General features: G+C 39.7%; 1 protein-coding gene and 1 long non-coding RNA gene across 14 annotated transcripts in view; both read right to left on the bottom strand.

Annotated features, from left to right (window-relative positions):
- RBMS3 (RNA binding motif single stranded interacting protein 3) overlaps window positions 1-22,382 on the bottom strand; it is a 757,514-nt gene that overhangs the window by 659,055 nt on the left and 76,077 nt on the right. The window lies entirely within an intron of this gene.
- LOC140682636 (uncharacterized) overlaps window positions 1-22,382 on the bottom strand; it is a 31,644-nt gene that overhangs the window by 2,584 nt on the left and 6,678 nt on the right. The window contains exons 1-3 of one of the 4 annotated variants that reach the window (XR_012054586.1): window positions 18,947-22,376; window positions 10,266-10,336; window positions 152-189 (exon numbers count right to left, since the gene is read on the bottom strand). This is a non-coding gene — a long non-coding RNA (uncharacterized lncRNA). Of the gene's footprint in view, window positions 1-151; window positions 190-10,265; window positions 10,337-18,946; window positions 22,377-22,382 lie in introns of those variants that run through there. The other 3 variants (XR_012054587.1, XR_012054588.1, XR_012054585.1) reach the window with 3 other exon arrangements.

The following is a 22,382-nucleotide window of genomic DNA, read 5'->3' as shown; positions in this document are numbered from 1 at the left end:
TTCTGTCTCCATCCTGTTTTAAAATGCACAACATGAATCAAATGCATCTAGTTTCCTCAGCCATATTTTCACTTTGAACATATCAGGAGGTGAACAAAATAGACAGCTCTTAACTGATTCTTTTTTCTGTAATTAAGTGGGAGTTGCTTACCATGCCCAATGAAATCCAGAATGCTTCAGTGTAGATGCCTGAAAAAGAGAGAAAAGTGTTTAAAAGACAGTCTTCTGCCCAGTGAAAGTCTAACTCCACAAAAAAAAAAAGTACTATTGCCAGCATAATTCTATAGGTTGAGTTAAATAAATAAATACTTATCTGATTAATTGTTGCCTGGGATCCATTTGTGCTTGTATCTCTTGAGTTAGAGGCCATATTAAAAAAAGTGCACAGGAGATTTGAAATCTGAGGACAACCTAAAGCTTGATTCTAAGAAGGCTCAATGCACCAGTACTTTCCCATGGCGTGGGTGAGACAGGTTTAGTCATCAGGTGTGACAGAGAGCAGTCTGTTGCAATCCAACATTACATGGAGAGCCAACTAGAAAGCAACGTATTTAGCACATACACTGCACACATTACAATACCCTCAAAGAAAAGAAAATCAGGTGTTTCAGTACACAGGCTTTATTCGGGTCAGCTGCATTTCAGTCTCTCTGAAAAGCTACAGCAAGTGCCTGGATAGAAAGATGTTAACAATTTGGAGATTATTGCCACACATCAACATCACTGTTATTCACATGTGGGTGACACACTAAGGTACTATATATACAGGTATTAATACAAAAAGACCCTTCAAAATCATTAAAATATCTTTGCAAATTAGGACCTCATCCTGAATTTGGTTTTGTCTATCTCAGACTTCTCTTTTTAAAAATCCTTCTGCCTTTCTTCTCTGCAAGAACATTCACTGAAATCCTTCCACAAAAGCTCAGATTTCTTTTTAAGGGTAGCATCTTGTTTGTCATATATTTAAACAATACCCTGGCACGGGGTGAATGCAATTACACGGGAAGAGACAGATGGGATAGGCTCCTAGACTGAGGAAGTCAAGCATCCTATCACACTCATGACTTTCACTTTTTCCTCCTCAGGCAAATGCAAACAGCCTCAACTCCTTCTCCAGTCCCACTGTCCCAACCTCTGGGACTCCCCAGCTCCCAGCAATCTCTGGTGAGGTGATTCCCTGAATCAGAACTACATTTTTGTGTACAATAGCCTTTGGGAGAGTTTTCTTTAAGGGGTATGTCCAAACACCCCTGTTGACATGGGAATTCTTGACATCTATAATATCCCAGGGAAATTTCACAGCTACAGAAAGTTCTTTTTGCTAGTTTCAAAACTGTCACCTAACCATTCTCTTGGGGCTACTTGGCTCCCATGGCATGGGAGAGTGAATAGGCATTTTCTGTTTGCTTTCTCCATGCCACTTGAGAGTTCATAGACCTTTGCTTCTTCCTGCTCAGACAGACACCCAAGTATTGTTTCCATATGGGAGTCACTCCACATTTTTATCAATATTTCCTGCATCCTTTATAAAATTATGGAGCAAGGATGCAATATTGAAGTGTGCCATGCATTTATGCTGCAGCATAAAGACTCTTGGTTTTGTTCACAATTTTTTTACCAATCAGTCCCAGTATTCAGATTGGTTTTTTTTCTTTCACTCATTCCTATTACACATTCAGCAGATATTTTTATGCAATTATTATAAACCAAGGTTTCTTTCCAAACATTAATTTACATTCCATCCCTGTGTATTTCAATTTAGAATTGTTTCTCTTCCTCTGCACTATTCCATGTTCTGCCAGGTCATACTTTGGTCACTCTCTGTGGTGAGGCTGTTCTGCAGTCCCATAGCACATCCTCACCTCAGCTATCCTGTTAGATCTGGTATCATCAGGAGGCTTTTTTGTCTCATTCTCCACCTCTTTCAGGACTATGCTGAGCAGCACCAGACTCAACAGCATGACCTCATTGGTATTTCCATCCCTTCTCTAAAAGTTGGCCAGTTTCCCCTCACTTTTATTTCCTAAACTGAAATTATTATTAATCTCCTTAAGGACTTTGCACCTTAGTCTATGGCAGGTTGATGTTATTGAAAGTTTTGGAAGATGTATAAATAACAAAACAATCAAAACTTAGAAAATTTGTCTATGTGATTATAACAGAAGCACAAACATCCTGAAGCTCAAAAATCTTCTGTCCAAAACCTACTGTCCAACCATCCTTTAAATTAACCCTTACCCTTCACACACCAATGTTTTAGCTTCTTCTTGAAATGACAGCATATATTACACCCTGGAACAACTCCTCCCCAACCACAGGATTTACCCCATTTGTGGGGAATGTGTGACTTGCCTCAAAGAGAGCTTTTCTCACTGTGCTTTCTTGAATCACAGGGAGCTTCTAACAGCAGGGCCAGTTCCAGACCTAGTTATGGGCTGCAAGTGCCCCGTTGCTTCCAGGACCATTAAGCCAAGGTATGTAATAGGAGACACCAGCTCTGGAGATTTTTTTCCCACATAGTCCATCTGGAAAGACATTTTTTCCTGTTCTTTATTTTGGAAAAGCTGTAGCTCTTCTCTCCCACTCTCAGACTTCTTGTACACACGTATAGGTTGAACAATGATGCATGTTCCATGCTCACACAAACCCTCTGGCTCTGAATGTCGTTCAAACAACACAATGCCACATATGGTTTCCCAGTGCTCAAGAGCAGCTCAGAAGTCCTAATTTAGACTCTGAGGCCCACCAAATAAAAAGGAATGTGATGCATATGTTCCCAGTTCTAGTTCAGCAAATATAGGCTAGAGGGAGAGAAAAACATCAAGCCTGGTAACTTAATATTACACTAGATGAATAAGTATAATTTTCTGAATAAAAATAATTGGCTCAAATATAATGCCAATAACGCTTCAGGGACTTGAGCTGGTGAGTACCATTGAGAATAATAAGAGGCAATTCTTACTGCATGCATACACTTTAAGAACAAAAACACAGTGTGAGAATTTTAATTCCAATGATTTGGATAAAGCTGGCTGTCCGGAATCAGCAAGCAAAGCACAAAAGCTACAGTGAAGTACAAAACCAAAAGAACTGTAACTTTTAGACAGCAATCCAACTTCAGCTAAGCACAACTCCAGGACTGCTAGGACAACACACTGAGTGAATGCTGTGCTACACCGTAGCTTCTTTAGGAATAGGCTCTCCACCATAGGAAGTACAGGCCCCTGGCACATGCCAGATCTGAAGTGGCTTGTGGTCCTCACAGAGCAGTGCTGTGGATGGAAAGGTGTCTGCTCAGGCCCTGCATGGCCCTTTACTACATCAGAAGCAGTACATAATTGCTCCTATGCAATGAAGAGTTGAAAAAAAAATAAAACTTGAAGGAAATAGATACTGGTATTATTCTGATTCTGCCTTCTCCAGCAGAGTTCTGCTCATTGCAGCTTTAAAGCACAGAAGCAGCTGGTACTTTCTCCTCAGAGGAGACTACTCCAGTGGCTGGTCAACATTGCAATTAAAGGATGCATTTATTCATTACACAGACCCTCTAGATTTCCCCAAGGTAACAAGTGAAACCCCAGTTTACCTTTTTCAAGGACATAAACACTGTGGGAAGAGAGCAGTTAGACCCTGCCATCCTGGCCAGGATGCACCTCCTGTAGCACACGTTGCTTCCTTAAGACCCAGTGCAGCAGGGAGCAAGGAGTGGATTCAGCCCAGCTCACTCACCATTTAAAAATTAATGGCAAAAGCAGCCTCTCTAGCTGCAGGTAAGGCACCCCAGAGACCTCTGAAAACTAATGTCAGCCCCCCAATTCCTGTTCCTATTACAGCACTAATCTTCAGGTTCATCCACACACCGGCAAATGCTTAAAGCAGCCTGTTAACTCTACCAAAGAACTGATTTTTAACTCGGCTCACATACCCAGAAAGGTAAATGCAACATGCCGATACACACATTCTGCTATCAAAGAATGACTTAGAAGTATCAAATTTTTAATATCGCATACTTATTTACTGATGCCTGCCCTAGCAGGCATATGTAACCTAATGCTGTATTTTACTGATATTGCAGACAGTATAACCAATCTCCTAAACTCTCAACACTCTCAATGGATTAGTATGATGCGTGGAGCAGTTTTAGCTTACAAAGCACTACTTTAATGTGTAGAGTTATTGATTTAACTTAGAAATTCTGCTATGTCGTGTATTTTTACTGATTTACCTTTACAGTAGTGTAAGAATATCTTTTCTCCCCGAAAAATAACTTTGACACACTTCCTTATACAATACAAAATATTGCCCCTAGTAGGATTTCAGGACAGGCACTCAGTAATGAAAATTATGGATTTTTGGAAAAAATTTTTGTGTTGCAGGGCTCCTCCCACATTACTCATGTCTTTTTTTTTCCCTAAATAAACCTGGCATACCTCCTAAACTTTCCAGAAATTTCTCAAAGAAACACCTGCAGTTATATATCAGTGTACCCTCCTCCAGTCTCAAGCTGGGCAGATACTGATACAAAGGGAGAAAAATTTTCCCCCCCATCTGGAACACTTCCCAAAGATACTCATACATTTTCCTTCCTCTCAGTCATAGTAGTCACTCAGTCCTCTAGTCTCCTCTCCTTTTGAATGCTGCAGGAATCTCCCACGTGCCAGCCCCAGTCCCAGCCCACAATTCTAGCACATATGGAAAGCTGTAGCTGAATAGTGCATACAAAAGACAGCAATAAAATAATGCTGTGGCATTGCTAAAAGTTTATTTTGAAAGGACATTTTAAAAACAAGACCAAACTTCAGAACCAGTCAGGAATGTCAATAGCATTCTTCTCCAGATTTTCTTCATCATCAGCTGTCTCTGCACCCATGCAACTCTAGCTCTTACCTTCTGCGCTGCACCACACCCTCTTTCATCACTGTATCGCAAGTATCTTTTCTTCTGTTAACTATTCTGTGTTTAAATCCTTTACTCTGCTATTCTTATCAATAACAGCCCCCACCACCTCTATCTTTCAATCCTCACCTAATCAATGTGATATTGAAAGTGCTTCAATTTTACCTTATGATGACTTCACATGGCATAAACCAACATTAAAAAAGAAGTCTAGAGTCTAGCTCTATAAATATACTTCCCCCTTTTTCTTTGCAGAGGTAGACTTACATCAATAGTTAAATATGCCAAAAGGTTCACCCAGTCCGTATCTTGAAGTACTCCATCGCACCACATTTTTGTACATTCAATGAATTGTAGTCTTTGAATGCATTCATCAAAACTCTCCATATCAGCCCATGCCCAGTAGACATGGCATGTGACTTTAGTAAGGACTTAGACTTACAAATAATTGCTGCACATCTGTTGATCCACATCAACCAGTTACATGTATGCTTTTCTCTGGCTTATGGCAAATGCAGGATAACTTACTATAGCTTCAAAAAAATTTTGCCTCATAGAAAGAATGCCATATGCTTCTATCCCACTTCAACACCACAAGGAAATTGCCACAGAAAAGATTTACACATTAAAGCATCGCTTTAGTCTCAGATACTTTACCTTGATTTACAGCGTTTCCACACCTTCACACTTTAAGATAATGTTATCATAGTATCTGGATGCTACCAAATTCTCACTATGTTAAAAAATATATTTAAGTTTATATCTAAACTTCTGTTATGGTAAATAAAGCCCTGTGATTTCAGAAGGCACACAGATCATAGACAAATGGGTCTAGCAACCAAAATCTTCTCTCTCACACAATGATAAATTGTGCCATTCCAACAGCTATTTAGACCTCACTGCCTGAACTCATGCTGACCTGAAACATACCCATTCCTTCATTACCCCAAGCTTTGTGTCATGTGCAGCATCAAACAACTTATCTTCTTCCTGCTTACAACACCTCCAGCAATAGCACTCTTTTCAAAGTTTAAAAAAAAAAAAAGAAAAAAGGCAAAAAAAGCAAACTATTTAAAATGAACTGATGCTTATGAAGTTAAAACAAAACAGAACAGTACACACGACTCTGCTCTGTATTTTTCAGCAGCAGAATATCCTGCGGTGGCCTCAGCCAGCTGGACTCTGTGACCCTTGGATTGATCCCTTGAGTGTGTTCCCATTTTATCAAGCAATGAACACTCCAGCCCCAAAGCCAGCAAGAAGTTTGTCACTGACTTCAGCTGAGAACAGGAATCGGCTCAATCATAAGAAACCTTGAGCTAAATAAAGCAGCAAGAAAAGGCACAGGAGGGAGGTGGGGGGTGTCAGCTCAGAGCGCTGTGGGGCACAGCTCTGCTTGTTTCCAAGGTTACTTGGTACTTCCCCATATAAGATTTCATTTTCAATCACCAATAAATCTGCAAAAGTTTGACCCCCTCAAGTGGGAAACTGGGGTTGAAATGCATTAAATATGTGCTGCAGCCTGATTTGGGGGGGAGGAAAAGGTTTCCAGACATAATATTGTAGGCCGTTTTGAGAAAGAGGTTACAGGGAAATGTGTGGATGTAGAAAGCTCTTTTCCAGTAAAGACTCACCACTATGGCCCTGCTTTGGGTCTGACAGTAAGTATGTCACAGATCAAAAATTTACTGATTGTGTCAGGCATGTGTCTAAACAAAAACCTGCCAATGAATTTGGACAGGTTGTAAGTCCTCAAACAGAATAGAAAAGAAAAACACCAGTTAAAAAACAGTCAATAAAGATATATTCAATTTTTATCTGCTTTAGCCAATAAGCTGCTTAGGCAATTCCAGCCATTCCTTCAAGGCTCTCAAGCCAGCAGGTTTGCTCCAGGCTGGGGCTGAGCAGGACTTTCCCTGCAATTCCAGTGCGCCAAATGCCATTTTTTTATAAAAGCATTGACACCCTCTTCCTCCACCAGTGTCTGCCCAGCCAACACCTCATGAGAAGAGAAGGTTTTCAGAACCAAACATAGTTGGGACAAAAGTGTCAGGCTTGCAACATTTACAGAGAAATAGAGGGGGAAAAAGTATGTAGATAGGGAAATTTCTCTCCCTAAACCCTTAATTACTGACATGGAAAGCCTGAAATTACAATAGATGAGAAATGGGATCTGAAAGTAATAGAAAGAGAGATCATTCACAAGTCTGGTACTGAAATCTGGCTAAAAAAAAAACATGACAAAGAGGTATGGCAATGTGGTGTGAGTCTCAGCTCTGATGATCTTAGATGCAGAAGAAATGCTGAGACTATGTCCAAAGGGTACCAGCTAGCTGAAGAATCTTTGGAAAGAAGTCCAGGCCTGAGGTTCAGTGGAAACAAACCAATATGGCAGAAAATACAAGTCCAAACAAAGACTGACCAGAGGAAGATCCTTGATCAGAGTAATTTTTGTGGCTGAGACAAAAGCTGACATTTCTGTCAAATATCTATGAAGTGAATCATAAATGGGATTGAGGCTGCTTCATGCCACCCTGTAGGAAAGATGCTTGGTGGCCACCAGTTATTCCACAAGTGGCTCTGCTCAGTGTGGTGGACAGGAAGATCTCTGGTCTGTCCTGTGAAATAACTCACATTTCACATCCTACAATTAATTTGGGGTTTGCAAAAAGTGAGTTGGCAGGGATCAACTTCTTCCCCTGTGTCTCTCATATTCCCTGCTCTGTTCATGCAGTTTTATTTTAAAAGGCTTGATTTTGTTACTTATAGCTGAATCCATTCCTGTGGTGCCTCAGCCTATAGTTACATATTTACATTTCTATTTCAAATAGAGCCTACATACCTCTATTTTTTGAAGCTCAATGAGAGTTAGGAAATTGTGTTTTGAAATGTGCACCTTGTCATTGCATAAAGACCTTATACTGTGGAGGAGATGAGAAAAGGGGTATTTTTCATGCTTGAGAAATATTTATGGTCATATTGAAGAGTACAGCCTCCTTCCCCTCAAAGAGTATTTTAATCCTAATATCATGCAAGAGGATAACTTTTGCGCTACAGTAAAATCTGATCTGAGCAGCCTCACTGACTTAGGACAGCATTCCTTCTCATGAACAAGCACAGACAGTATTGTTCTGGGATCTTTTCATTAATTTCCTTAAAACATGGTGATTTCAAGTTTTGTGTGCCACTTTCTGTTAGTTACTCAGAGAAATATTGCTAAATAAAATCTGTAAGCATCACTACAGATGGGAAAAACAGAGTCCTTGAGAGAATCATATTTGCTCCAACTCCCTAAGCAGCCCAGGAGGTGATTTGGAAGAGAAGACATAATCTCCTACCACACAAGGCTCCTCTATGGCAACCCAAAAAAACCCCCAGATCCAAGATGATTTAACTCGTGGTGACACTTGCCTTTCAGTTAAAAGGCTGGAAAACATCATGATCACTGCCATAGCTCCTGAACTTACACAAAACTTTCCAGTTCAAAGCACACAATAAATCTAGCATATGGCCTGACTCACCTGCCACTCTGAGAACTACCAGGTCATTTGTTCCCTGGAAGGATCACTTCATTCAGCCCCTGGTGCTGTTTCTTTCCCAGAGCTACACTGGTTGCATGGCTGACAAAGGAAAGGACAGTTCTTGCTAAACTTGCAGCATCTCCGAAGTTTCATCACCTCCAGGGAACCTTCTTGCATTTTCATTACTACTCCTTCCCTTTCAAATGCTGGTTCTTAATATTTGCTATTCACCACAGATGAGCTGTTTTCTGTGCAGAGGTTGGGCCAGCACAAGCCATTTAGCCTGGCAGTTTGAAGAAAAATGTTAGAATGTCTTTTACAGGAGAACAAACATTGATTCACGTTAGGAAATGTCACTTGTGCGATGCGTTATTTTGCAAGACCACCACGGTTGCACTGCCTCACTCTGATCAGCCACATTAATATTTGAATACTGGATGGCAACAGTTGAAGATTATTTGCAGTAAGTTATTCATGCCTGGAGGTTCAGATTTCCAAGCAGAAGCATGTGGGCTAGACTTTGGCTGTTCAGCACATCCCCAAGGAATGTGCAGTGGGAAGTCACCCAGCCCCAAGAGGATCAGAGTAGCTTGTACCTTAGCAAAATAATCCCCCTTCCTGCTTCTCTGTATCCAGGACACTTCGCCATCAAAGATGATATGCCAAGGGCCTTTTCTTGCTGCCAGCCAGCACTGCCAGACAGTATGCTTACAAAAGGTGTGGACATACTCAGCCTTGTATCCCCACTGGAGGAAGACACATCATTTATTTAGCCAAGGAAGCAAAAAAGGCCATTCTCAGACAAGCAAGACACTGTGTGTGTACTGATCGAGTACTTCAGTTCCATACTCCTTACATAAGAGTCTTCAAGCGATAGAGACTTTGAGAACATGACAGTGTGAGAAGAGATCTGTCAAAACATAAGTGTGAGGGCCTGTGTGGTGAAGAGCCTCTCAAGAATGCTTTCTGCCACAAGAACAAACCGTTTCCCTTGGATTGTTCCTGACGCACATGAAGCGTGAAACTGATGTCCAGGAGCATTGCTGGAAAGCCAAGGCAGAGGGGCTCAGCCAGCCAGCACCTAACCCTCTGCAGGAGGAGATCCAAGCAGTGCCTGCATCCCACTGCTAGTTTGCACTTGGGTTTGAGGAATATAAAGAGCAGTGAGGTTATTTGAGATATTATATATTTTTTCCTGAAGTCAGCATAATACACACTTTTTCTTCTACCATGTCTTTTCTTAAGTAAGGAAGGAGAAGAAGCCAACTTCTCATAAAGGCCCAACAATCCCAGCACAACCCCAGCAACATCTAAGCGAGTGCATTCAGCATGCAAAATTCCACTGAAGACAGAAGTAGAAGATACTGATTCCCACCTTTGCAATGGAAGCTCAGAACCAGCAAAAAGAAAGTCTCTAGTACAAAATTCAGTACTACCAAATCACAACACAGAAGCCACCAAGACATCAGGTCTTAAATGAATCCAGTTATTATTGCCTTCTGAAACTCACTGCCTAACAACTCCATGTAGCGAGTAACAAAATATTAAAATTTTGGCTAAATATTAATTAAGAGATATGCAAAGGAGTACAAATTGAATTCTTCAATATACTGAACACTATTTTAACAAATGAACCCATGTTTATGCCAGGCAAAAATTCAGACAGAAGTCATCTTGAAACATGACTTTCAGTTCCCAATTAGGAACAAACTACAATAAAACAATTATTTAAAATAGCTGCAATTTCTCTACTGATTGGTATTGAAAATCAGAAAGGTTTTTAAATAACCAACAAGAGTGTGAGAAGTTTTCTTGGGCTAAATATAAACAGTAAAAAACACTGACCTTTTAGGTTTTCTGAGGGACAAAAGAGTCCTCAAAATTTAAAGTGCTCTCCTTCTCCTTCTTCCTATGACCTGGGCAGAGACAGGAGACATTTATAATGGTGTGTAGCAAAGTCAATTTTTCCACTGCTTTGCAATCATGTACCTCCATAAAACAGACAGAATGCTGCCAGTGGAAAGACAGAATTTCTGGTGTATGCCTTTTATCCTTCTATTTTACAGCAGTATGGGCATAAAACAGGTTCACACAGCTCTCATGGATCATTACAAAAGTCCAGGTCAACAAAGATCGGGTTACTTGTCTAAACTGTCAGCTGTGACCCTCATGCAGATATCCTGTCTCTAAAACACACAGCACTGCTCTGGCAAAGGACTGCTGGAAGTGATTCTGTGCTGCTGTCTGCTGAGATTATACAGACCAATCTCCAAAGATTTTCACCCCTTCCACATCTATTAGTCAGCCTCTGAAGTTTAGTGCCACAAATTATCCATATTGTAATGCAGCATGTTTTATGCAGCTACAAGATACTCAAGATCACCAACACCTCAAGGAACTGAGAAAACAAACAAATAAACTGGTAAAAAATAACCAAAAAAAGAAAAAGGGGGGAAATGTAAACAACAAGTTAAAAAATCATCTTCACCTTAAGTAAGCCATGTTAGAGGCTCTGTTTTAAAAGCAGCAATCTCAGAATTTCAGCCTGAGATACAGACAGTGTTGAGACAAGGGGTTTACTCCAAATTTAATATAACTAGTATTTACCAGAGGAGAGAAAAGGTTCAGAATATAGAGCAGGTCAAGTAAACAGATTGTGCAAAATTGAAAACACCTGCAAGGTGGGGCACATATGGTAGATGTGCTGACTATATAGGAGTAGACAGGAAGAAAAAGAGGCTTGTATTCTGGATGGAAAAGAGCTGTCTACTGCCATGAGCCAGCATCTGAAACTGTTGAAAACCATTACAGCCATGTTCCCAAGCAAACAACTGTGTTTCCCAAGCAAACAACTGTGTTGGGCTTGGTCCTCACAGCTTTACAGGGAAAAACATGGGAACTTACTAGACAGAGGCCAGCGCCTTCCCATTTTATCTTAGTCCTTCCCAAAGAGCAAAGGGCATGTTCAAGTGTGAGCAAGCATTTGTAGAAGTGTTGCTGCCATCCTGCTTGGGGTTCCTCCAGCCCAAATTCTAGCAGAGCACAGACACAACCACTCTGAGCAGATTGTGAGTAAAACACTGCAGTGGGGTGGGGGGCAAGGGAAGGAGGCAAAAAAAACATCCCCCATGTATCTAAACTACAATGGATAAGACAGTGAATTAACTTAGCTGGGGTTATTTTTCCTTCAAGTTTTGCGTAAGAGTCATTAAGAACTAAAGGGATAGGAAAAATTCTGAAAGAATAGTTGAAAAGATATGGCTTTACAGACAGTCATAAAATTTATTTTAGTAAAATATTAAATATTAGCTATAATAAGCTATTGAAAAAATCAGTGTGTTAAATATTAGCAAAAAACTCTCTAACAGCATTGTTCCAGAGTCACACCCAAGAGCCAGTTGGGAACTGGCTGTGACAACTCTGATGCTTCCAAAGGTGCAGGAGCAGGGAAGACAGCAGTAACTCACCAGCAGTAGCTTTCAACATTACTCATTTTTTCCAAGCAATAATCTCAAGTAGAAAACTTAGCTCCATTCCTCCACACTGTTCCTCTGCCCTACTCCCCCAAATGCAGTCCCCCAGCAAGTTTAGGTTCTTATCCTAGCTGTCCATAAGTCTTGTAATGTCAATAAAAGCATGAATTAATAAATAGATAATTAGATCTAAGAATTTTCATGATCCAGTCTGCCCTGGCTCTTGCTTCATTAATCCATGTAAAAATGGCCCTCAAGCACAGGTGATTAACACTGCCAAAAGCCAGACATCCCACTTCTGTACTTCACAGCAGTCAAGTATCTGAGGATGCAGCACACCCTTGCACATTAACTGAAGCTCCTACTCATCAGGAACCCAAAGGTTGGAAATGCCATTTGATTAATCTGTGACTCAAGGAGAAGAGCCTTATTTATTATTAAAGCAAAAATTCTCATTAAACTGTATTTTTCAGTAAACCTGGGACTACTTATCTCCCCAACTTTTTAGCTGGTTCTGGTAGAGTCTTAAGCAGCTCACCAAATACATTGTTTCACAAAACTAGCTGGAAAGAGTTTGCAGAGCCCTTTTACCTCATTCTCACATTAGCTAGTATAATGAAGATGGACATAGACACATTTAGCAGAAAAGAAAACTAGGATTTTCCCCCTTCCTCAAATTCTTACAGAGCTTCACTTTGGGGGCAATTCAGCTTCCTTTCAGAGATGCTCTTAGATATTGTCTCAAAACAGGTAACAACATTCAAGATGTGGAAAGTGAGAGGTCACATAATGCAATTACTTCAGATAATCAGATCTGCAGAGTTACTGAGACATCAGCAGTGTTTGTCACTGCCTCAAAGAAGTTTAAAGCACATAAACAAAATCAATTCCAAGTCCAGAATCCCAAACAAATAATCGGTTACCCAAACAGATGAGAAAGAGGGAAGCAGTTTTCCCCAAAACCACTCGGATTTACATCACCAGAACAGAGTAATCCACTGTTTCCAACCACTTTAGAATGTTAAAGGCAAAACATAAATTGACATCATAATGCCATCTTAATAAACAAAACCAACATCAGTATCATAGTCTAAGCCTACCTACCACTGCTCTAGTCTACCCCTTTGAATTTATTATTGAACAGGGAAACAAAATATAAAGGTGTTTGTTTGTTTGTCTCTGATATTAATTGATGAGTCAGTATTCACCAACAAGTAAGTCAGAACAAGAACACTTCCATGTAAGGTCCTCCTCCATGAGGTTCCAGCAAATTTTCTGCAGAAATCAGTTAAGAGTTGTTTCTGTATACTGTGAGAATTACGGTGCACATACTGTGACAATTATGGTACACAACACCTATTTTATTAGAAATAAATTATCTCATTTACATTTTAATTCTGTTGAACAAGCCACTCTCCACAGGGCAGTTTGCTAGAGTTACTGAAGATGTCCAGAAGTTGTAATTTTCATTATAAATGAACATTATGTTCTCATCAGAGAAATGACAGGACCAATTGGCAAATTAGAGATATTGCCTGTCTGGGAGGTGCCTCCAAATCTTCATGAACCCAGTCTCTTCCTATCTTGCAGTATATTGTTGCACAGCTAAATATCACAAGAAGTCTCATTAGTTCAATGGAAATAACTACAGAAAATATTGTACTTTTCATTGACCCTTTGAAATGAATAACACTATACAGATGGAAATCACACCCAAATATCTAAAGCTGTACATAATTTAACTGAACAAGCTCTAAACACATTCCAATAACTACAGAATGTACTGGTTCCTCTCTTTTATTTAGAGTTTCATTTCTTTGCTGTGGGAATCCAGGGCTTTCCTCTGGCTGCCCTGGAGGGCCTGGGACCCTGGCAGGGGGTCAGGAACACCCCTGTACAGAGCCCCGAGAGACACTGTCTCTGATCTCTGTCCATGGAAAAGAGTTTTCAATCTTACAGGATGAATTACAAGCTCTGAGTGTTTGATATGAGTAATAATTAAGTGTGGCACGGGTGCAAAAGTAAAATTTTAGGTTTCTAGATTAGGGGTTCAGAGGGGACAAGTTGGAGGAAATTGAGTGTGCCTTGTCCTTTTTCTCCTTCTTCATGCCCTCCATGTTTCACTGCAGTGTTGGCATTTTTCTATTGGTTTAGGCTGGGGACACACTGTTCAATGTAGATGATAGATATTGGCACATTATTGTAAATATAGCACACGTAGTTTCTGGTATATAATGTTTGTACCATCCCACTGAGGGGCAGAGCCCCACACGCTGCCCTGCAGGACAGACCTGCGGCAGGGCAGCAGAACATGTTAGAGATAAGCAAGAATAAACAACCTTGAAAACAGCACAGACGAATTATGGCTTCTTCTTTGGCAACGGGACAGAAAGACAGGGACTTTTTACAATCTCGGAATCATCAATACCCACAGATTCCGACACTTTGCATTGTGTACTCCTTGAAATAAGAACCTGCCATCCCTGGGGGATCAGAGGATGGAAAGACAAACTCTTGTGTAGGCGCTGCAGTGCACCAAAATACCATTTCTATTTTTTTTCTCTTTTAGCAATGACTGCAATCATGGCTGGGTCAAAGTCTGCTTAGAGGATGGGGACACTGGTTATACTTGCATGCCTTTTGTACTCACTGTGATCTTAATATTGCTCATGAGAAATTCAAGTAGTGTTTGGCAAATAACTATGGCTCAGTGAAACAGCCAACACCCACTCAAATATTAACAGACCTTGAAATACACTCTTCACAAGTTATTTCTACAGTGGCAATCACATGTTTATGGGGTGTTAGTACTTACAACAAACAGAGGCAGAGTCCTCATTTTAAGCTCTTAGGTAGGGAAGTAACCCAGTGCTTTCATTTCTGAGGAGACAGACACAATCGTTAAGTTGAAAGCTATTCTGAGGAAGATTTTTCTTCAGCATTTCTAACTGGGCTTGCATCACTTTGTACAGAACAATCATGGGAGCCAAATGAGAACCCTTCCATGTCACTCTCACTGTCTTTCTAGCTTAATGACTATTATTATTTTCATGACAGAAGACCTTCAGGATAACAGAACATCCCAGGAGAGCCTACAGCTCTTTAGTGAGCATTCCCAAAGTAGAGTGAGAGATGGTTTTGCATGACATCAAGATGTGGGTCAATTCCAAACACAACCCAGACCAAGTCTCTGGGATATCCAGTGGTGGGATTTCAACAAGTGCTGTTTTCTTCTTTCTTCTCTTCCCATTTTCTGGGTTTCTTTAGAAAACCTCAAGATGAAGTGGGGTTACTTCGGGATGAGATCATAGGTTACCCACAAATGATATATGTAAAATGCTTTCTTCCAAGTTTCCCAGAAAGGGGAAAAAAAAAAAAAAAAAAAAAAAACACGGAAGAAACTCCTCTCCCAAAACCTCATTCCTGCTACCCCAAAAGAGGAAGAGGACTAAAACAGTGTTATCCACTGAAACAGCTTTCATTATACATTGAAACATATTCAGATCATTTTCACAATGCTGTCAATGGTGAAAAATTGAATAGCTTAATGAAGAACTTCCCTTAGATTCAAAATTTAATGTGTAAACAGAGAATATGAAATATAGCAGTTCTATCCGCTTTATAAGCACACTATTGTCAAAGGAAATCCTCACCTCAAGTGAGTATTTTTTACATTTTTTATAGACCCTGCCTGAGAACTGGGGCAGCTCAAGAAGGACACCTCACAACAGCACACAGATACTCGAATACCACACTGCTCTGGTCTCTAACTGCTCACTGAAACACGCCTTGCAGCAGAGAGACAAGTCTTTAGCCTACAGAGCAAAGAAAGAGTCAAAATGATTTTGCTCATTCACCGCCCCCCCTCCCTTATCATCATGCAGGAGGAGGAGGGCGATCTATTGATACTGGGTGTAAAGACAGCTGCTCTTCTGATCCAGCGTGGCTTTTGTGTGAGCTGGTGAAAGAGAACAAACGCTCTCCCGTACGTGCATTGTTGGGACAGGAGACAAAAGAATACCTGTTTTGAATCACTGAGGACTATTAACGTAACAAAGTACAAGATAACATTTCGCCAGAGGATACAAGAGAGGAGCAACAATGAAACCAGACAACCTTTCTGTCATCTTATCAAAAACTGCTTGGGGTACTTACTGAACAGTGGGGGGGGCAATAATAGCAAATAGAGAGCAAACACAGTTAATCTTTGCACAAAGGCTTTTTGATAAGTAATAAAATAGAGTTAAGAGAGGCGTGCTGGCCTTTGCCAACTCACATTGCTTAGAAGAAAGGATGTAAGACAGGCCTAACAATTTTAAAATAAACAAATCCATACACAACAGGGGAATGTTGCATGAATGAATTTTCTCATTCTGCTTTTTCAAGCAATTCAAGAAGTAATCAAAGCACTCCAAGGTTTGCCATGCTTTTACATACTTTTTTTGACACATTGCCTTACAGAACCTTCACAACAGCCCACCATCAGTAGCTTTGGTGTCACTGTATGGTATTTAAATGGAATAGGCAGATCTTTGACATAAAAATAATAATCCCTGGTAAAATTGCAGTACTACAGTGTATCATAGCATCAGAACTATGGAAATATTAATACATGGATCTTTGACAATACAATGTAAGATGTCACTTTGAGCAGTTATTATGCTAATAACGGATACTTATTATAAAACAACATGAAAGAGGTAAGCTATGTGAGTGTAGAAAGGGATATTTAGTATTCAGAAAATGTATTTAAAAGGGAAAAAAAAAAGCAAGTGCTTCATACAGCATCTAATCCCACATTAGGCAGATGAGGAGTTCCCCGGCAGATGGGTGTCAGGGTACCCTGGGACTTGGATGAAGCAGCACATTATCTCTCAAGGGAGCACACATGCCATTATAATTTACAACATCCTTCGAGCTTGTTTTTGTTATGCAGTGGGCCAAATTGGGACCAAAATCATGAAGTCAGGGGGGGGAAATGGCACTAGAGCTTTGAGGATTAACTAGAAAACTGCTCATCAAGTCCAGCAGGGTTTCAGGAGAACATATTCTGCCCATGCTTACTGACTTCAAAATAAAATAAAGTAAAATAAATTTCAATACTAAAGAAAGAAAGAAACCACAAGGAGGAAAATGTCTCCTACCAAATTCCCTGTACAAAGCAAGCAACAAGCCAGCATCATGACTGGTTCTATTCAAGCTACAAGAAAGTGTCCATTTACATTAAAAAATTACTAAGACTACTAAATGTTGCATTTAAAGCCAAAAGAAATATTTACAAAGAGTTTGTAATATAAGGAATGAGAGTCTCTGTTTGCCTGATGGCTAAAGAGTAAATTTGTCTGGGGTTTTTCTAGTTGGGAAAGGAGCAATTTATAGATATTCTACATTAATTCTCACCTGGACTTTTTTACTCTGCACTAAGACCCTGTTTTCCACCTAATCTGAACTACAGAGTCACTCTGGGGGCAGAATCACCCATTTGTCACAGGGCTACTGCACTCTAAATTCCAACCTTAGCTGTGCTTTACAAAAACTTCTATACCACTGAAGCCAACTGAAGCCATTCTCATCCTTACAAATACATCCCTCAGCCCTGAAACAAACACAAATGCCATGTTTGTGAAGACAGAGCAGAAGATGCAACACTTCAGACAACAGCCATAAATAAAGTTCTTACATACACAAACATAATCCATTTCAAACAGGAATGTTGGTGCTTATGCTTCAGCACTTGGAAATACCTGTCTTTCAACATTAAGCCTTGCGAGGATAATGCTTAGCTGCAATCTAAACCTGGGTGATTGCAGCAGAACAACCAGAAGCTGTGTGATTACTTATTGCAGGCCCCAGTCAGAGAGAGGGAAATCTGCCAGGCAGCTCACATGCAGGTACAAGGAACCCCTTTTCTCAAACAGAATAACACAATGAATTATTTGGATTTTGCTTACAGTTTCAATGATTTCCTCATGCACATTCCTATGTACAGATGCATCTCCAGGACAATTGCACTGACCATGGACTAGATCACAGATCTCTCTTTTAAGTACTTGGCAATTTCCTGGGCCAAGTTTATTCAACCGCCCAGCTGTGCACCACCTATCCTTCCCCCTCTTTCTGATTCCTACGACTTTTCCAGGTTAGAGGCAGGCTCCCTGATAACTTTATGGTCTTGTATGTGGTTTTGTTACCTTCCGTGGAGGAGAGAAGGCAATGGTCACCTGCAAAAGCTATCAACAAGAACCTAGGAGTCTGCAAACTAAAAGTTACTGCTTTACTAGCATGACAGCAATAGACAGCGGTGACCAGTCACTGCTGTGTTCAAATCCCCAATACCTCCCAATCTACAACTTGTCCTTCCCCTGCTTTTCATTCTGAACTTAATTACTGCCCAACATACTACAAACAGGATTTGAACAGTGGTATTTACCCAGTAGAAAGCACTACTGCTATCATCAGTTAGACCTGGAACAGGCTGGGAAGATGACAAGAACACAAGGCATATATGAGAAGGCATACAGGAGAGAGCAGTAAGTTTTCCACTGTACACACCCTTTAGAGATATGCAGATGGCGTGTGGGGGGAGAAAAAGAAAAGCCTTAGGCACATTCCTGCTAGCTCTCATGATTAAATTCCTACTTTTACCGTTTTAGGGTTTTTTTTTCCTAAACCTTCAGTTCTAATAATCAGGGTATTTTGTCATACTTGCAAATTTCCCTTTACAGAAAGGTGGCGGGCAGAGCATAAGAAAAGTCTTGAAAAGAAGATTTCTCTAGAAGCTAAAAAGCAAAAGTCATTCATAAATCATTCATTAGTCCTAAGACATACTCATCACTAGGATCTGGTTTCATGACTTGAACTGCAATGTCTACCATAACCACTGAAATTCTCTTCCCGACAGGTGAACATAACTCATTTTGCCCTGTGTGCAAGGAAGCTCTGGAATTTTTCTTGGCATTTTAAGATAAACTGTCCCTTCAGGTTCTTACAGTCTCCTCTTCCCTTCTAATACCAAAGCCTCAGTTAGACCATGATAAAAGAGGATGTACTTACAGACACCAGCAGAAGGTAAAAGTTGTCAGCTTTACTGCAGGTCAGGAATGTGTTTCTCTCTGTACTCTAGACTTCAGAGTTTAATGGGGAAATAGGGTTTACTAATAGGCAAGTCAGATTTTCTCAACAGGATTCAATCTTGATTATCAATTAAACAGGCATAAAAATATCTAACCAGATGGTTTGTGCCAGTCAACAGAAGTGTTGAGGAAAAGAGAACTTATACTCATTGACAGAAATATCTAACAGAAAACTAAAACAAATCCAACAGGAGACGTGCTTCACATGATGCTTTGAACTCCTCTTTGCTAAAAAACCAAGAGTGAATCTGTGTACTGCAGAATATTGTTTAACAGAATTCTTCAGCTCCATTTTCTTTGTGAATTTGTTTATCATGCTTCAGAGTGCTGATCAGTTTTCAGGAAAACGTGATGCAAAATTATTAACAACTGTGGCATAGAAGCCAAGCATTGAACTCCTTACCCCATTTGCATTGAGGCCCAGCTCAGTTTTTTCTCCTTTGCTTTTGACCGGTTTCCTTCTGCTTTCCTTACACTTCAGCTTCTGCACAGGTTCAAACAGCTACCTCTTTTTTAATTGCCAAAGAAAACATTGCTTTCTCCTGCACACTTCTTCACGTGGTTTCCTCACAAAGATGACGCTATCCCATAGTGTTTAATGCGCAACATTCATTTTTGGATCAGTAACAAGTGGAAAGTCTGGTAATGCGCACTCTCCTAATTTAGAAATGGAGCTTTATAACACTGAAATATTGCAAGAAGCTTCACTGCTTGCCCTTCCATTAATTTGTTACTTAGTGAGTTGGATTCTCATCAGCAATTCTTAATTGATGTACTCTGAGCCATGCCATCAAATATTCTCTATGGATTTAGTTGGCAATAATGGTTAATTTCTAAATTTTGGTAAGTTAGTGATTATTTAGGTTGTGATTACTTCAGAGTAAATATATTGCTAAATTTTGGAAAGCCCCAATAAAGAGTGGGCATTGCTACAGATAAATAATATACTGCAATAAGTATTCTTATAATGGTAATGTATGATGCACGGCCATTTTCCAGATGCTACAGAACTAATTGTGCTGCCAACAGAAGCAGCCAAATCCAAAACAGATCCATATGAGGAATTACTGTTGAATCAACCTCATCAGTGAGAAAAGCTTCTGCCACACAAACCTTTTTTCACCTTAGCATAATCTTCATAATGTTAATGAAATGCAGCCTAGCCCTGTTACAGCTGTAAAACCAAAGTAACTCCCATACAGGTGAGTTGGAACTGATTTAAAGGAGAACCAGGACTAAGGATATTTTCCATCAGAGCAAAGAGTGATCTGCTAATGCTGTCAGTGATGTGACACCCCTGCAAAGCAGCCTCTGTGTGGAGCAAACACTGCCTGGCACAGATTCCACTTTGACCTGGAAAAACAGTGTAGTGGCAGAGCTGCCATACTGGAGCTGCATCACCACCCAAAAGTTCTTTATATCCTCAAGTCTTACAGCACAACTGGCCCCATTAGTTTGTCTGCAGGGTAAAATATTTATCCACAAAAATAAAAACCATATTTCACCTCAGGATTTAAAGAAACAGGCAAGCAGGATGTATGGACTTTAAGACTAAAAAGGATGACTAGAACATCTAGTTTGACTTTCTTGAAACAAAAGCCAAAAGCCTTCAGCCAAATATACAATACAAACAAAATAACCAAGAGGAAGACTTATATCACAACCTTTCCTACTTACACTTAGCTAATCTTTAGATTTTTAGTATTTTTAATAGTCCCTCATAAATCAGTACCTCTAGCTCTCAATTATTTTGGTAACAGGATCTCTGAGCTGTATCATGTATAGAAAATTAATGACCTTTAAAATAGAAGGTATACTTATGCAGACATTAATTGCTATTGTAGCACAGATGAATAGTTAAGCAGGCCCATGAAACGTTTCGCTCAAGAACCTAATTCAAGAGAAGGAAATACTTTACACAAATCCTTGGATGACAAAAGGTCAAATGCAATGAAGTTCCTATCACAGAAAAACCTGCTGAGGTCTATTTGCCAAGTACTGCAAACATGTTAACCATACACATAATTAAGTTCTGAATCCCTTTATGATCATATGGCATAAACCTGATTGCAATTATGGTGCCTTGGGCAGAAGATGTCATTTTAAGTAGAGAATCACTACTCTGGACAGGTTTTATAAATGATTCTCATTGATTATCATTTCCAATTAAAGGAAATAAGAACATTAAATGGCCACTTTGATGTTGGAAGTGACTTTTCACCTGGCCTATTTCCCTAATGGATGAGGGTAAAATTTACTGTGACAGCACATAACCACGTTTGTTATGGCCTCAAATTTGATGGTACCAGTATCACATCAGCAGCAGGCTGAGTTGGTAAGATCATGACATGCAGTGTTTGTACCAGAAGTATGATTATCAGTATCCTAGGGAGTCAGAAAAGCTAGGCATTTTCCAATCACCTATTTCACATTTCAGTAGCTAAAAGAATGACACATAGCTATAGTATGCCCTACAACAGGATTTTAAAAGGAACACACATTTTTCTCTTTTACATTTTTTTCTGTTTAATGTACTTCAACCTTATTAATTTCAGCTCCAAAATGCTGGTGTTCCCAGTAACAACAAATAACCACAAGTAAGTAAATCATAGGTAACATCCCTCTCTCCAAACAAAGAAAATATTGTATTTCTAACATAGTACTGCCTCTTTCAGTTAGCACAGCCATGTGAAATTAAATATAAAAGCTCCAATGAGTGATTTTTTTACTAATCCTGTGTAACACGTTTTGCAAAAGTGTCAAAAAGAAATATAGTTCAGTCGCTGAATGGAATACAGAATGGAAATTGTTTACTTTACAATCCAAACTTCTCTATTTACATAAAAATAACTTCACTACAGCAAAATTTTAGGCTACAACACAATATTAATGGAGTTTGATTGCATATTATTCTAAATGGGTTATTTTACAATCATTGTAACATTAGATCTAAATGCAAGACATAGACTTATACTTGCAGTATATTTTAGTGTGCAAACAATATTTCAAAAAGAGCCATAGATAGGTAAGCATCAGAAAAGAGCTTTTCTAAAACTGCCACCCTCCTAAACCCTGTATTTGTTTACAGGCACAAAACTCTATTTTAGTATTAATGTTACTTATCTCAGAATTACAACCTGATATTCCTGTGAGAAAGACTGACAAACACTTCCTGGTTGTAGAATGAGCCATATATCACCACTGCTTCAGCTCTTCACTGGCATTTTTTTAGTGTTCCTTTTACTGGCATGGTTTTGTTTTATATTGGTTTTACTGTTGTCCTAGCTGTAACTGTACACGACACATGCCTCTCTACAGTCCATCCACGAAGGAAATTAATCATTACAGCTTTTACT

Source organism: Taeniopygia guttata, chromosome 2 (genome assembly GCF_048771995.1).
Source record: "Taeniopygia guttata chromosome 2, bTaeGut7.mat, whole genome shotgun sequence".
NCBI lineage: Eukaryota > Metazoa > Chordata > Aves > Passeriformes > Estrildidae > Taeniopygia > Taeniopygia guttata.
This window is presented reverse-complemented; position numbering and strand designations above follow the sequence as displayed.